Source organism: Schistocerca serialis, chromosome 2, assembly GCF_023864345.2.
Source record: "Schistocerca serialis cubense isolate TAMUIC-IGC-003099 chromosome 2, iqSchSeri2.2, whole genome shotgun sequence".
Taxonomy (NCBI): domain Eukaryota; kingdom Metazoa; phylum Arthropoda; class Insecta; order Orthoptera; family Acrididae; genus Schistocerca; species Schistocerca serialis.
The window spans coordinates 424,006,036-424,023,465 of NC_064639.1; the positions used below are offsets into that span (position 1 = coordinate 424,006,036).

A 17,430-nucleotide genomic window follows, 5' to 3' on the forward strand; every position below is an offset into this window, starting at 1 on the left:
CGGCTCGGGTGAACACGGCTGGCAGTAAAGTTGCTGCGACGCCGGATTTACCTCGCTCGCGCTAGCGGGAATCTCATAACGCTGCAGCTGGCTGGGCCCGCGCATAGGAATTGGCGGGGCGGGCGGGCGCCTGCTGACAAGACGGCCGCCTCGTCCTGCCCGGCAAACTCCGCCGCCTGCGCGACCGGCCAATATGCCGACGTGGCCTCCGCCCGCCCGCAGGCAGCCATGTATACACAAATACGCCCCGGCGGAAGCGGGCGCCGAATTTCCCACGCGGCCCAAAACTGGCAAAACTGCGCAGGAACAGCAGGTGTGAAGTTCCTCCAGCACAACGCTTGTCTTTTAGCTCCAATACAAAAAGGAAATAGTTCCCTTGTGCAGGATATAGAATCTCAGGAAACCGTGGCGTTCCATGTCTAATAAAAGAACAATGTTTGTCGCGAGAGTCGCCTGTCCTGTTGGATCCAATATCTAATCACTGTTTGCGCCGTTTAGAAATAAAACTTGTCACCCGATTATGTCGATACCATTTACGTCTGTCTAAATGCAACTGAAATTACACAGAAAATTGTAAGCGCTGACACTGCCAGATACAATGTACCTGTGGAGGCTGTGAAACTGTGCAGGGTGTCGCCAGGAGGAACGGTCAATATTCAGTGATATGACAGGAATGATCATTCGAAGGAGATATGACTAGTAAACATGAGCTCTGAAATGCATTCCTCAAGAGCTATGAGCACTTCATTCTTGATATTCTGAATTGAATCTATTCTGGAATGAGATTTTCACTCTGCAGCGAAGTGTGCGCTGATATGAAACTTCCTGGCAGATTAAAAGTGTGTTCCGGACCGAGTCTCGAACTCGGTACCTTTGCCTTCCGCGGGCAAGTGCCCTACCAACTGAGCTACCGAAACACGACTCACGCCCGGTACTCACAGCTTTACTTCTGCCAGTACCTCGTCTCCTACCTTCCAAACTTTACAGAAGCTCTCCTGCGAACCTTGCAGAACTAGCACTCCTGAAAGAAAGGATACTGCGAAGACATGGCTTAGCCACAGCCTGGGGGATGTTTGCAGAAAGTTTGGAAGGTAGGAGACGAGGTACTGGCAGAAGTAAAGCTGTGAGGACGGGGCATGAGTCGTGCTTGGGTAGCTCAGTTCGTAGAGCACTTGCCGGCAAAAGACAAAGGTCCCGAGTTCGAGTCTCGGTCCGGCACACAGTTTTAATCTGCCGGGAAGTTTCATATCAGCGCACACTCCGCTGCAGAGTGAAAATCTCATTCTGGAAACATCCCCCAGGCTGTGGCTAAGCCATGTCTCGGCAATATCTTTTCTTTCAGGAGTGCTAGCTCCGCAAGGTTCGCAGGAGAGCTTCTGTAAAGTTTGGAACGTAGGAGACGAGGTACTGGCAGAAGTAAATCTGTGAGGACGGGCCGTGAGTCGTGCTTGGGTAGCTCAGTTGGTAGAGCGCTTGCCCGCGAAAGGCAAAGGTCCCGAGTTCGAGTCTCGGTCCGGCACACAGTTTTAATCTGCCAGGGAGTTTTAAATCTATTCTATTTCAAGCTCCATATTTTGGGAGGTTATAGTGCGGATCAAAACAAGAGAAAATGGTCAAGTAAACAATGGCTCTAAAATACGTACCTCAACAGCTATAAGCACTTACTGATCTTCGCTACTGTCAAACTCATCTCTTGAACTGAACAAGTGTTCATAGCTCATAAGGTATCTGTGAGACCATATTTACTAGACAGCTTTTTGTTTTGGGCCATACAACCTCCTCCTAAAGTAGGCAGTACGATTTCTTTCGCAGGTTCGAAGATGAAGAAGTGTTCAATTCTTGAGATATTCATTTTACAGCCCATGCTTACTTGACCTTTTTCCTTCGAATGATGTTTCCTGTCATATCCCTGATTATTGACCATTTTTCTTTTTTGTGGTGGTTGGTCTCTAAAGCCCTTGGTGGTTGGGCCTCCTGGAGATAAATGGGCAATTCATAAGAAGAGCTGTCGGCTCGGAAAGGTCCTTCAGCCCTTTTGGGGTGGTGGATGAGGCAATGTGAGGTGTGGGTTGATTTCATTTGACTTTCTTCCACATTTTATTGTGGCGCCTTGCTTGGATGTTGTGCTAGTGTGCAGGGGCAACTGTTCCCATGTAGTCCAGGTGTCTTGTCGAACACCTCAGTCCGTCCACTTTGTCCAAACGTTTGTGTGTATGGGAAATGATAAGTTCCTGGACAGTCAGCATGTCAAGTTCCTGTTGCAGGTCACGGATCCTGAACCACCTAGGTGCTCCAACGATGATCAGAAAGCATCGATTTTGGAAAACCTGCAGTAGTTTGATGTTGGATGCACACGTCATCCCCCAGGTGGAGCACCCAAACAACAGGGCCAGAAGGACTGTGTCTTTATAGAGGCGGCGTTTTGTATGGACGTTCATACATGTGCTGACCAAGAGTGGAGAGAGCTGGTGGACAGTCCAAGGATTTTCGTTCTCTTCTCAGTCAGGTGGAGTTTGAAGAGCAGCTTGTGGTCGAAATGCACGCCGAGGTACAGGACGCGTTTTGTCCACGTGATTTCTGTTCCACTCAACACTAGCCTGTCTGGAAGGCCGGGTCTGCGATATATAAACATTATGGCCCTCCTTTTTTCGTCGGTGAACTGAATGAGGTGGTCGGCCAGCCAGTTAGCCACGAGGTTGAGTTGGTGCTGCATTCTGTGGATCGCGGCAGTAACTCGTCGACTGATGGTGACCAGTGCTGTATCGTTGGTGAAATGTGCAAGCACCACTTACAAGCACAGGTACACCGCTAACATCGATTACAACTAGTGTATGGGACAGCACTCAGACCCGTGGAATTCCTTGCTGCAAAGCCTTGATGGTAGGTCGCTGCTCCCCCCCCCCCCCTCCCCCCCCCCCAAAAAATCTCGATAAAAATCGACGGTCCGGTAGGAAGCTAGAAATAATCTTCAACAGGTACTCCGGAAAAATGTGGAGATTCAGTAGCTGAATGAGAAGTTTTTCTTTCCAGGCCCTATCGTATGCCTTCTCCACGTCCATGAATACCGCTGATGTATGGTTGGGACGGTTGAGACTGCAGGCGATGTTTTCTGAGACCCAGAGCAGTTACAGCTTCGCAGAGAGGTATGGATTGAAGGCAAATTGGTTTGGCCATATGATGTCATGACTGGTGAGAAGGAGTTTCACTCGTTGCAGTAATACCCGTTTGAAAAACTTGACCATGGTGGATAAGAGGTTAATGTACTGGTGATTTCTTGGTTGACTTAAAACTTTGACCGGGTTGGAAATTGGCACGAGCCTTACTAATCTTACAGGAGGATGGTAAATAGCCCTGGCAGAGGCAACCGTTGAAAATCCTGGTGATGACATTTCTCTTGCGACTCCTTGTATAACGATCCACTTCTTGTCGCCACTTTTGAGTTTTAGAGCATATTGTCCTCGCGACGTAGGATACATAGCCATCATAAGATGAACGCAACATGGGGTTTTCCTGCGGATGACGGGAGCGTTCAGTACTTCACCAGCAGGGACTCACCTCTTTATTCTGGTAATGTGGACATACTCGTACGTTGATATTACGATAAGATACATTGCCGCAACATATTGGTTACAGAGATATAACCTGCATCAAATGACCGATTTCGTCGAAGCTTCCGTCCAATAGTCGGGATACACTCGATAGCATCTCCGGGAAAGGGTTTAAGACACCACGGACCGATCTCAGAAAATGTTATAGGTCAAAGCTCATGATGGAGAATCCTTTTCGGACCAAATGAAATCGTTATAATATTCGAAAGTAAGCAATTTTTATTGATATATGTCAGGACTGCAACTTCGTAGTTTGCTAGAAATGTAAAAATTAGTTGATTTCGACCCGCTGCAGACACATCTGAGGAGGAAAGCGTTTGCCAGCTAGAACAGTGCCTCAGTGTTACGTTAGAAGGCCTGCGTTCAGATGATGGGCATCTTGTGTGTCCGTGGCTTTGAATCGCTCTTCTAGCAATATTATTTCCTCTTTGTGAGAGAATAAAAACCATCGCGAACTTTATATATTGTTATCTTAAATATAAATGATGATGTGAACACGCGGATAAACGTGCAAGGATATGAACTGCGAGGACAGGTTTCATTTTCGATGCACATCGAATTTTTTAAACCACACGAAGAAGAAAAGTGTTACACACCTATTGTAAATATTACTCTCAGTCACTTTTCAGTAGAGGATTATGCTATAAATGTATCTCTCCATTTCTCATATTAACTATCCATTTAATTTTTAACTTCCTTTTGTTGCACTAAATTTCAAGGGTAGTTTCTTCTTGTCCGTTTTTTCTCAGGATCCTAAAATCAGATCCACACAAATATGTATTCCACATGTAAAATTCGAAAGTCTTCTTCCGCATGAGTATTAACGGCAGTGGAGTACTTTTGTTGAAGATCCCGTGTTTTTAATAAAAATAACAGTGTTTACTCCTAGGCTATGGAGCCAACTTTAGTTTTTGAATTCTCAGCCACCTTAGTATTTACACGTAACAAATTCTTGTTGCATACCATCAAGTGCATTTTCCGTATTGTTTTATTTTTTTTACGTCTCTAGATTGCATACATAGTAACAACACATCTAAATCTGGATCCATTTTCTAGTTCGTGCTTGATCCGCAATCTTGGCTTCACTAGCCTAAAATAACCTTTTTTAAACCGCACATTTTCGCAGCACAGCATTGCGTTTTCTTTCTTACAGTCAGTTCTAACAGGATTCCTGTATATAATTGTTTAAAAATCTGCCATAGCATTTTGGAAAATGTCAAGTGAATCATTCATGTTTTATTAATGTAACTAATGTGCGTCATAATGTTTTTTTAGAGTATCGTGTAAGTATTTGAAGTAAGTTGGACAAGAAATTTTCGAGATTTTTGCTAACATCGTTTCCCCTTTAAAAATTATGTATCAAATATATAGCTTATGTCAAACAACTTGCCTCCATGTGGTAGTACAGATTATTTACGATTCTGGACCCTCGTTTTCTATGTTATACTGGCTAAGCACTTACTACCTTCACAAACACTACGACTTTCCTTTATTTTTCTTTCCACTGCTAACCGCAGCGTCAGATATGTTTCTCTGACACCTTCAACTGCCGTTCTGCCCTTTCAGAATGCATCAATTAAATTTAAGGTGCTAGGTGGTAACCTTCGTGCACGGCTTCGTAAGAGCCAAAGCCTAAACTGCTATCATTCAAAGAACTAACTACAACACATCCCACAGTAAACAGTGGACAAGCAGTTGCCCTGATGATGTATCACTTGCTTCTCGTCTGAGATCACCTGTCTGAAGCGACTGCCGAGTGAGGTCCCGCTAACGTATATGTCGGGAAAGTGTGGAGCGACGTGTTATTTCTTCAGAGGGATCGACGCGGGCAGCAGGAAGCCGTACTGCGGGGGCGGCGCGTCACGCAGCGGCTGCAGGCTCATTATTTATCCGGCCAGCCGGTGCGGAGTAATTAATTTGTCGGCCCGCGCATGCGCAGGCCCAGCCACCGGCCGGGCGGTGATTGATGGACGCCAGCTGCGCGCCGCCAGGGCCCTGTCCGCCGGCACAGTGACGGCGTTCACAGGTGGTTAGCGTCAAACTCGCCGAGCGCGCTTCTTTACCCAGGAAAGGGAATAAAGGCACACACCTGGATAAGTGAAATTCGCAGTAGGCGTAGATCCTCAGTGACAAATGAACGTAATAATAAGAAATTACCAGGGCCGTTCAATACTTAATGGAACACATTTTTTCTCGATATATTTCGGTTGACAAAATGAGGAATTTGTTGTGGGATATCGTGGAATATTTTGGCTTCAGCCCCTATAGTTTCACAGCGGTAGGTGACGGCGCTATACGTAGCCTTCAAAATGGCGTCTGTAGCGAAGGAGCGTTCCAAACAGAGAGCTGTCATTGAGTTTCTTTTGGCGGAAAACCAGAGCATCGCAGGTATTCATAAGCGCTTGCAGAATGTCTTTGAAGACCTGGAAGTGAACGAAAGCACGTTGAGTCGTTGAGCGAGACTCTATCATCCCAACAAGCTCGCACAAACCTGTCCGACCTCTCGTGTGCCGACCAGCCGCACACAGCTGTCATTCCAGCAATGTTGTAACGTGTGCACACTCTCACTCTACGCAGTCGACGGATCACAAACAAACAGTTCACTTCTCAATTGGATGTCTCTCTTGGCACCAACAGGGTACCCAGAGGTGTGTGCCCATTGGCTTCGTCGCCACGGAGGACCATAAAGAGCAATGAAGGATCATGTGTGCGGAATTTCTTACCCATTACGAGGTTCATCGTGCTCATTTTTGGTCGAACATCATCAAACGTGATGAAATGTGGTTTCATCGCTTAGAAATTGAAACAAAATGGCAATCCATGGAGTGGCGCCACACCATCTTCCCTCCGAAGCAACAGTTCAAAGCCGCGCTCTCAGCCGGTGAAGTCATGGCGACGGTCTTCTGTGACCGTGAAAGGTCTGTTCTGCTTGATGTCCTACCGCATGGCGCAACAATCAACTCCGAAGATTATTGTGCTACCCTCAGCAAATTGAAGAAACCACTTCAGCGTGATCGTTGCCACAAAAGTGCAACTGAACTTTTCCTTCCCCATCACAATGCAAGGCGTCACACAAGTCTGCATACCCGAGAGAAACTCACAAAACTTCATTGGACTATTCTTCCTCGTCCACCTTACAGCCCGACGTCGCACCTTCTGATTTCCATCTGTTTGGCTTAATGAAGGATGCACTTCGCGGAAAGTAACAGCTGGATATGGGGATGTTATTCACGTAACAAGACGTTGGCTCCGACAAGTAGTGTAACACCATGTGGGCGAACAGACCCTCCCAGTAAGGTCGTGTAAGGCCGTAAGGAGATTATTTTGAGGAATACGGTATTGTAGCCAAAAGAGTGGGGAATGATATGTAGTATTGGAATCTAGACTAAAATCAACCTGCTTTCGGAAAAGTGTTGCGTTCCTTACTGAAGGCTCCTCGTATTATTTCTTAGTAATCCATTATTCATTAATAATACAGTGCTATCTGATCAACAAATCTCTTGTTGGAATAGCGTCAACACACTTCCCCACCAGCGAAATCCTTTCTCTACCACCCCACTACAAAGCCTCCTTGTCTAAATCCTTGTGTATCAAGAAATCACAATATCAGAGAACTGAACCACAGCCCCTGCTTCAAACAACAGCTAATGTTCTTTCCTCTAATACGTACCTTGTTCTTGAACGTACTTTTTACCGTATTATTCCAATAAATATTTTTCATTTTTCGAAGTTTGTGACTGGAGCAGTCTACCTCAATGTGTTTCTCGCTTACAGTTCACATTTTCATAATATCTTACTTTTCTACCCTTATAATTACGGAATGAGCGATTCGTTACTGCTATTAGTATTACTTTCAAAAAGATTTACGAAAACTGATCGGAAGGTGGTTGTAATGAACAGGTGAAACTTGTCATTATTTTATGAGTTTTTATTTGCGATCTTGATTATTAAAAAAATTGTGAGAAAAGTTTTAAAAACTTTTTGAAAATATTTAGATCGCTTAATAATGCCAGGAATTATTATTATTATTATTATTATTAATATTATTATGTAGTACTAGATATAGTAGTACGTAGCAGAAGTAAGTCTTCAATCCCATTACTTGTTTGCTGCAACTCGCCGCACTGTACGTGTCTCTTCATTGGTGCGTGAATACTGCAACCTACATCAGTCTGAACCTTCTGCTTTCAACTGTTGCTCAAACAAGGCAATGAGAATGTTATTTCAATTTAGTTCATCGTAACTGAGGTTTTTAGAAAGCTTGCAGTCGTGTCGTTCATTATTTAAATAATTAAGCACTGTACCAGTTATGTTTGTCCTTGTTTTTGTCCTATGAATGAAAAACGAGCTGGTGGAATGTATCATTATTGTTATTATTATTATTAATGTTATTATTACTATGAAAGTTGTTGCTCACCTTTGTAAGCGAACAAAGCCTGCTGTTAATACAACATGGTACGTATCACATCCTCTTTTCTACTATGAGGAGTCTAATTTCTCAGCAGATAGCATTTATCCTGATCAGTATTCTAGTACAAGCAGAGTGTCAGTCAATGCTCTGTTTCTACAAGCAACGTACAAATATGACACGGCCTGCGGTTTGCTTTATCACAACCTAAGTAAGACACGTTCTACGCGATACTCTTTCGCACTCTTACACTCGATTATTTGTATCACATGATTACCTCCAGTTATGATTAATTAAACATTGGATTTCCTTTTACTGTTAGTAAACTTTCTAAATAGTTGCCTATTCTTGCTGCAGTCATATTTTTTGTCTAGAAATGATGGAATAATACTGCAGTTTTCAACGGATAACATTTCATCTTAGACAGCATAAAAATAGTGAAAAGCCTGAGATTCCAAGGAGCACTGTCCTCTGATTGTAACCTATACTAATGGCCATCTACCACTTCCCTAGACCACATCCGGAGTAACTAATTTTTCTTGTAAACGTGTACGTATTGTCTGAAAGAGATCCATGCAGCAACTGCCACACTTGTGTGAAATGATCTTGGTTTCGCTGCTGCATCTGATTGAAGTAAAGTCTAGAGGTTTCGACAACTGTCTCCATCGCGATCATTAGAAGCGTCTGATACCAGAAGAACTGAATTGATAATTTATTTCATTCATTGTAACAAGGTAATTCTGACGAACACTAGCGGATTTCCCCCCCCCCCCCCCCCCCCTTCGCGTTGTTTGTTTAATGAATGAAACATAGAAGAATGTCCAACATGCACGACTGCCTCGTCTTTGGGATACCACAAAAACACGAAATGTGGAACCTCTGGGTGGCTACCCAGTGAGTTGGGGCAGTGGTTAAGACATTCACCATCCATTCGGGAGGGTAACGGCTTGGGTCCACATCTGGCCATCCAAATTTTCGATCTCCTATCCCTAAATCAAATGTCGAAAATCCCTGGGTGGTTCCTCTGAATATATCCCGGCTGATTTCCTTCGTAATAATTGCGGTTCTAGGTGCTTCATTCCAGAACTACACGACTGCTACGGTCGCAAATTGGAATCCTGCGTCGGGCTTGGATGTGTGTGATGTGCTTTGGTTAGTTAGGTTTAAGTAGTTCTAAGTCTAGGGAACTGATGACCTCAGATGTTAAGTCCCATAGTGCTCAGAGCCATTTGAACCATTTGAATCTAGAGGCTGAGACCGGTAATGTAGATTAGAATTATCTTTATATTTTAATGCAATAAATACCCAAATTTAGAAAGATTAGATTGTAACACCCGATAGATGGTATGGTGATTGGCGACGGAGCGTAAACTAGAAATGAGGTCAGGCTGGGAAGGAAATCGACAGTGGGCCGGCCGGTGTGGCCTTGCGGTGCTAGGCGCTTCAGTTTGGAACCGCGTGACCGCTGCGGTCGCAGGTTCGAATCCTGCCTCGGGCATGGATGTGTGTGATGTCCTTAGGTTAGTTAGGTTTAATTAGTTCTAAGTTCGAGGCGACTGATGACCTCAGCAGTTAAGTCGCATAGTGCTCAGAGCCATTTGAGCCAAATCGACAGTGTTCTTTTTAAGGGATCAACCTGGCATTTGTCTTAAGCAATTTAGTGTGGCCATGTGAATTCATAACTGTATGGGCGTACGGGGATTTAAATCACCGTTCTGCCGAATACGAGTTCAGAGACTTAATTCTGTACCAACTCGCTCGATAAGTAATCATTTTGTTGATGACGCTCCATCCGTTATTGCATTAAGCCTGCCAATAAGCTCACAATCAAGTCAAATCTGGCTAGATTTTCCATGTGCAAGTAATTTCTTATGCAAGCATTGCTGCGGTACTGAACGCAAGATTCTGGAACATTTACGAACACCAAATCCACCTCGCCGGAAAGTATGGGCTGCCTAAACAGCACGAGCGGTTACTGCATGATTGGTGGAATGGATAATCGCTGTTGTGAAGATCATTTCGTCCCAGTCACGTCATTATGCCCTGTCACATTCAAAATAATTTACATCCCGCATTGGAACTGTTGCCTTTACATTTTGAATTTCGCATTATTGCGTATCACTGTAATTAAAGCAACAACTTGTCGCTAAAACGAAACTCGTTTAAAATGTCGGCTCGTTTATAAGTACGCTGCTTCTAATGTTGAATACATTGTAGGACACGCTGAAAATGCCTGATTCGAAGCAGAAATCAATGTAATCAAAGCGGCGTGGCCTCGTTGTACTTTGTTAATGAGCTTTAACGAGTGCTCGGTCGGTCCCGACGTATTCATTCGGCCTCCCTTTGAGGCTCCATGCATAATTCCGCGCGACGCGGCGGACTGACAAAGCCGCGACTCCCGCTTTGTGCTCGCGGATGCCAGCCAAGTGCTCCGCGGTGCGGCGCCGCCCCCTCTCTCCCCACCGACACACAGGCCGCTACCCACGCGACTCCGTCTTCACGACTCCTGTCTCTGCTCTCTTTGCATCCTCAATTTTGAGATTTCATTACTATATATGAAAACTCCCTTTGTTCTTTCTCTCTCGTTGCACCTTCTGTCGCCGTTCTTAGGAAAGGCGTCTACCAGAAACTCTTTCGTGTACTGAGAAGGAAACTATCTCGTTACTTAAGAACAGAACATAATTTTCATGTTTGTTTTACAACCGCTTAGATTAAGCTAATGATACTTATTTAAATTTGCCTAATACCAGCTGATGCGTAAAGCCGTCAACCTGGGGGGGGGGGGGGGGGGGGGGGGTTATCATTCATCATCGCAACCACTCCGCTTGCAGACCCGCTCATACTGCTGAACGCACAGTTTGCAACAATGACTAACTTCCGTGTGGATTTCACATACCTCTACAACGTGATGGTCCCCCACAGCGAAAAAAAATACTGAAAAATACGATGATACAGTAAAAGGTTTACAGAAGGTTGCACTGCTGCTATATGACACACGTGAATTTTTCCCCTCAGAGTAATTGACCTTTGTGGCAGCAAGTAGGGAATCTGATGACAAAAATAAGTGCTTCTAGTAGATGTACAAATGTTTATCGTTTGTGAACCCTAAAACAGGCTGCACGTATGTTGAAGAAAAAGAATAGTGTACAGTCCTCGTTACAGATGTACTGTCTGATGAATTATGTGAATGTTACTGTTAAAGCTGATCGGTTTTCTGGAAAGAAATTCCATGTCCGAGGACCCCATTGGTTATGTCCAGGAGTGGTGGTTTGTCTGCTGACACCGTGTTCAACCCCTTCCTTCCTCAACAGCTCAAAGACAATTCACTGTACAAGTATTTATCACAGTCATCCACTATCATACTGACAACGCTTAAGTGACAGGACGAACATTACCTTTGTATCTTAGCATGTCCCACGAAATCCCATGAAAATGTGTAGGTCTGAAGAAATCACTACACAGCGATATACAATGAGGATTAAAATCCTTGGGACGGCGATGTGCACATACACAGATAGCGGCAGTATCGAGTACACAGGGTAAAAAAGGGCAGTGCATTGGCGGAGCCGTCATTCATATTCACCTGATTCATGTGAAAAGGTTTCCGACGTGATTATGACCTCACGAAGGAAATGTGAACGTGGAATAATAGTTGGAGCTAGAAGCATGGGACTTCCCATTTCGGAAATCGTAAGGGATTTCAGTATTCTGAGATCCACAGTGTCGAGAGTGTGCCGAGAATACCAGATTTCAGGCATTACCTCTCACCACGGACAACGCAGTGACCGACGTTCTTGCCTTAGTGACCGAGAGCAGAGGCATGTCCGTAGAGTTGTCAGTGACAGCAGACAACCAATTCTGCGGGAAACAACCGCAGAAATTAATGTGAGTCGTGCTACGAACGTATCCGTTAGGCCAGTATGGCGAAAATTAACGTTAATAGACTATGCCTGTGCTAACAGCACGACATCCCTGCAGGGCCTACCCCGCGAAACGACTGGAAACTCGTGGCCTCGTCAGATGAATTCCGATTTCAGCTGGTAAGAGACGATGGTAGGGTTCGAGTGTGGCACAGACTCCACGAAGCCACAGACCCAATTTGTCAACAACGCATTGTGCATGATGTCCATAATGGAGTAGGCCGTATTTAAATACAGCGGACTAGGTTATCAGGTCCAACTAAAATAACTGGAAATGGTTATTTTCGGTACTTGGAGACCATTTGCAGCCATTCATCGACTTCATATTCCCGAACAACGATGCACTTTTTATGGGTGACAGTGCGCCACCGTTGTTCGCGATTGATCTGAAGAACGTTCTGGACAACTCGAGCGACTGATTTAACTACCCAGATCGCCCTACATGAATCCCATTAAACATTTGTGGGACAAATGCACAAAATCCTGCACCGACAACACTTTCGCAGTTGTGGACGGTTACAGAGGCAGCATGCTCGATATTTCTGCAGGGGACTTCCAACAACTGGTTGAGTCCATGCCACGCCGAGTTGGTGCACTACGCCGGGCAATAGGAGGCCCGACAAGCTACTGGGAGGTGACCTTTGACTTTTTTCACTTTGTTAGCTTATTATTAAAATGTACTTTTTTATTTTCCGTTCTAAAACACAAAAACAATCAAGAGGACATTTTGTGAAACAGCGGCTGTTACAACGGTTAGCTATGAATCCCGATAATAGGTTACAAGCTGGCGAAAGACAGCTACATTTCATCTGCAAATAGGTGTTTTCCACGGTGAAAGCGTAAACAAAACAAAACAAGGTTTGGATTTTCTTCATATTAAGGGCAAAAGAGGAAATCAGAACGAGCGTACAACAAGATCACATGGCAGTATACCTAAGAAAACCGATGGGAATGGCTATTACTAGTGAGTACACACACACACACACACACACACACACACACACACACACTGACTGCTGATGTTGCATCAGTAGGCAGGAGAGTATCCTCTTTGAGTAAATGGGTCATTTAGGACATTTAGATTTAGGATTTTTGTTGTTTCCGCAAATCGATGAATGAGAATGTCTGCGTATTTACTTTGAAAAGGTCATTGCCGTTCCCCATCCCTATCCTTAACATTGTGCTCCTTCTGTAACGATATCGTTATCAACGCAACATAAGTTGTAACCCTTATTTCCTTTCATTCAGTGAGTAACTTTTGAGAAATCCACCATAGACAGTAATTCTCTTGATGGAATAATCTGAGTTTTGCTTAAGTATCAGCAATCAGCTAGAGAAGAAAATATACACACATGAAAAATAGTTTTGCATCACCTCGGTTCCGAGAGTTCCGGAACATGTAAAAAAAATTGGAATAGAGATCAACCTAAACATCATTTACACCCTTTTTATTCCTCATGAAAACCACACATTGCATGTTGTACCACCACACAGCGAGACCTTTAGAGGTGGTGGTCCAGATTGCTGTACACACCGGTACCTCTAATACCCAGTAGCATGTCCTCTTGCATTTATCCATGCCTGTATTCGTCGTGGCATACTATCCTCAAGTTCATCAAGGCACGTTTGGTCCAGATTGTCCCACTCCTCAACGGCGATTCGGCGTAGATCCCTCAGGGTGGTTGCTGGGTCACTTCGTCCATAAACAGCCCCTTTCAAGCTGTCCCGGGCATGTTCGATAGGGCTCATGCGTGGTGAACATGTTGGGCACACTAGCCGAGCGATGTCATTATCCTGAAGGAAGCCATGCACAAGATGCCAATAAGCTGCCGACATGGTTGCACTATCGGTCGGAGGATGCCATTCTCGTATCGTACAGCCGTTACGGCGCCTTCCATGACCACCACCCCACATAATGCCATCCCAAAACAGCAGGGAACCTCCACCTTGCTGCACTCGCTGGACAGTGTGTCTAAGGGGTTCAGCCTCCAAACACGTCTCCGACGTTTGTCTGGTTGAAGGCATATGCGACACTCATCGGTGAAGAGAACGTAATGCCAATCCTGAGCGGTCATTCGGCATGTTGTTGGGCCCATTTGTACCGTGCTGCATTATGTCGTGGTTGCAAAGATGGACCTCGACATGGACGTCGTGAGTGAAGTTGCGCGTCATGCAGCCTATAGCGCACAGTTTGAGTCGTAACACGACTTCCTGTGGCTGCACGAAAACATGATGGCGTTGCTGTCAAGGTTCCTGCGAGCCATAATCCGCAGGTAGCGGTCATCCACTGCAGTAGTAGCCCTTGGGCGGGCTGAGCGAGGCATGTCATCGACAGTTCCTGTCTCTCTGTATCTCCTCTGCGCCAGAACAACATCGCTTTGCTTCAGTCCGAGACGCCTAGACACTTCCCTTGTTGAGAGCGCTTCCTGGCACAAAGTAACAATGCGGACTCGATCGAACCGCGGTGTTGACCGTCTAGGCATGGTTGAACTACAGACAACGCGAGCCGTGTACCTCCTTCCTTGTGGAATGATTGGAACTTACAGGTTGTCGGATTCCCTCCGTGTAATATGCGCTGTTCATGCATGGTTGTTTACATCTGTGGGCGGTTTTGTGACATCTCTGAACAGTAAAAGGGGCTGTGTCGTGTGATACAATATCCACAGTCAACGTTTATCTTCAGGAGTTCTGGAAAACTGGGGTGATGCAAAATCTTTTTTGATGTGTGTAGATTTTGAACACTTAATTAGTCGTATATCCTGAATTGAGACCAATGTGTAGGTGTAGCTTTGTCTACATCTACATCATACTCCGCAAGCCACCTAATGGTGTGGCGGAGGGTACCTTCGGTACGACTTTCTAATCCTTCCAATCCTATTCCACTCGCGAATAGTGCGTGGGAACAATGATTGTCGGTAAGCCTCTGTATTGGCTCTAATTCTCGAATTGTCTCCTCGTGGTTAATACGCGAGGTGTATGTGGGGAAGTAATATGTTGTCTGACTCCTCCTGAAAAGTGCTGTCCCGAAATTTCAGTAGTGAATCTCTCCGTGATGCACAACGTCTCTTGTAACGTCTGCTAGTGGAGTTTGTTTAGCCTCTTCGTTACGCTCTCTCGCCAGCTAAACGATCCCGTGACGAAACGCTCCGCTCTTCGTTGGATCTTCTCTATCTCCTCTATGAGTCCTGCCTGATAGGGATCCCAGATAGATGAACAATACTCAAGAATCGGGTGAACAATCGCCTTATATGCCACATCTTTTGTGGATGAGTTACATGTGAAGTGGAACGAATGCTACATCTATTATAGAAAAGGCAAATTGATGACTTTGGTACGTTAAGGAAACACTCGTAAAATGTCGTGAATTTGTAAAGGATTCGGCTTGTAATATTGATGAAGTGACACAGTTGCAGAGAAATTACTGGTCTCATAGAGAGATGATTTTATGTATATAGACTGTTGGTGTGGAAAGGGGAATTTAAGGTAGACTGGGACGGCAATGAGAATTCGGGTCGAGGAGGAAGGCGTGCCAGGTAATCCGTGCAGTTGTGTGAACCGCTATGCCAAGGTGGCTTAGTGGCTGAAGGACCTGCCTAGTAAGCAGGAGACCCGTATTCGATGCCCGGCCGTGGTACAAATTTCCATTCACCGCTTCAGTCTATGTGCATAAAATAATATCTCTATGAGACCAGTAAAGCCTCTGAAGCTGTCATTTCATCAATATTATAAGCTGTATCGTTTACAGATTCATGACTTTTTCTACGACTAATCCTGTATCACGTTTGGGATTGGGAGGTATGGTGCTACATCTGTATCTAGCGGGTTCGGTTAGTGTGATTCTGATACGATGCTGAACGATCTACATGGTTATCTACGGAAGTGTTTTTTTTTCCCGTAACATGTAATTGGAAGGATTCAGAAAACTAATAATTTAGCTACACAGTAAAGTGGTAAGATTTTTCGCCGCAAAATCTCTCGTAGAATGACCACAAGAACAAGGTAAGACACGTCATCGTGCGTATAAGGACAAATTTATTGTGCCCCCTTCGGTAGCGGAACGGCGAGCGCGCGCCTATGTGTATTTGGAGGGGGAGGGGGCGGGGGGGGGGGGAGGATGTTCGTTTTTTTTGTGTAGTATGACAGTAGGTATTATTCTTCACAAACAAAAAAAGTTAAAAGGCATTGTAACAGTACGACTAAGAAGCAGTAGTTAGTACAATTATCTAATAGGTCTATGTAACAGCCTCTAAAGCCAAGATGTACCACATTTGTTCCACTGCATATCAGTCGCTATGCAAGTTGCCTATCAGCAATGGGATGTTGAACACCTTTGTAATACTAATACGGACGTTTACAGTCCCATACTGCATGACACTCTCCCTTTTCAGTCCACCGTACACCGTACTTCCACCCCTTCTGCCATCTAACCACTCATCTGATTTCATCTAGATGTAAAAGCAAGGCAGGAAAATTAAGGTTCAGCATGTCATACTATGAGCTCACTAGGTACTAAAATGAATAGAAGACAGGGGAAGGAAGTAGACGGAAATCGGTGTGTCTGTTTGAAATTAACCACCCATGGCGTTTGCCTTACGAAACCTCCCGTCAACACGACGGAGCCCTACCTCATTACGGGGCACCTGTCGGAGTATACCAGGATATCCAGTTTCCTCCGTGATGGATAGCTCGCAGAGGTCCGGTGGAGTGCCACCAGGTTCACCGGATTCAAGTCACTCAGATTTCTACCTGTAGGGACCTGTGAACACCAGCACCCTTGCACACCACATCAAGCAGACTTTGTTATCACCATCATTTGCCTTGTTGTGTACAAAATATGACATACACCGAGAATGAATCAGACTATGCTCAAAGACACTGTTGCTGTATTCGTGTAATTCTCTAGCTGACTGTTACGGATCATAACCCCTTCTTTCTTTGAAAATTAAGAGGGCGCTTCTCGAATGGCCACCATGTTGGTAACATTTTAAACGTATGTTTATCTACATGTTTTTGTTTTAAAACTGTGGGTCAACAACTATGGACTAAGTGTTGACGAGAGTTGAGATGTATTAAAACCAGTACAGACAGCACGATCTGGTGTCAAAGATCCATGTCACAAAAGGCAGCATGAGACTTTCGTGACAGAAACTTTATTGTAACAACAGTGAAAATAAATGTGAAATCTCTAGGTAGTCCGTTGGACATCTTACACTTGTAAACTGCTGAATATAATAACGTATAACGGAACAGAAACAAAAACTCCAAACGAGTGGATCGATGATTAGTGTGACGTTAATATAATCACGAAGCAGTTTTATTCCTACGTTCAGATATTAAACAAACAGATAATACAAATGATATCTTCGTTTCGTTTTACGTGTCTAAATAAGACGTGGAGAATACAACAAGGAATAAATTGCGTACTAAAATCCGGAGAAGAATGTAAGTCAAATGCCGAGGTAGGTCGAAAAAATAGACTTCTTTAAAAAGTAAG

General features: G+C 44.6%; 1 non-coding gene across 1 annotated transcript; it reads left to right on the forward strand.

Annotated features, from left to right (window-relative positions):
* The first annotated feature begins 1,445 nt into the window (after positions 1 to 1,445).
* Positions 1,446 to 1,520, forward strand: Trnas-cga (transfer RNA serine (anticodon CGA)). The gene has a single exon. It is a non-coding gene; the product is annotated as a tRNA-Ser (tRNA).
* The last annotated feature ends 15,910 nt before the right edge of the window (positions 1,521 to 17,430 follow it).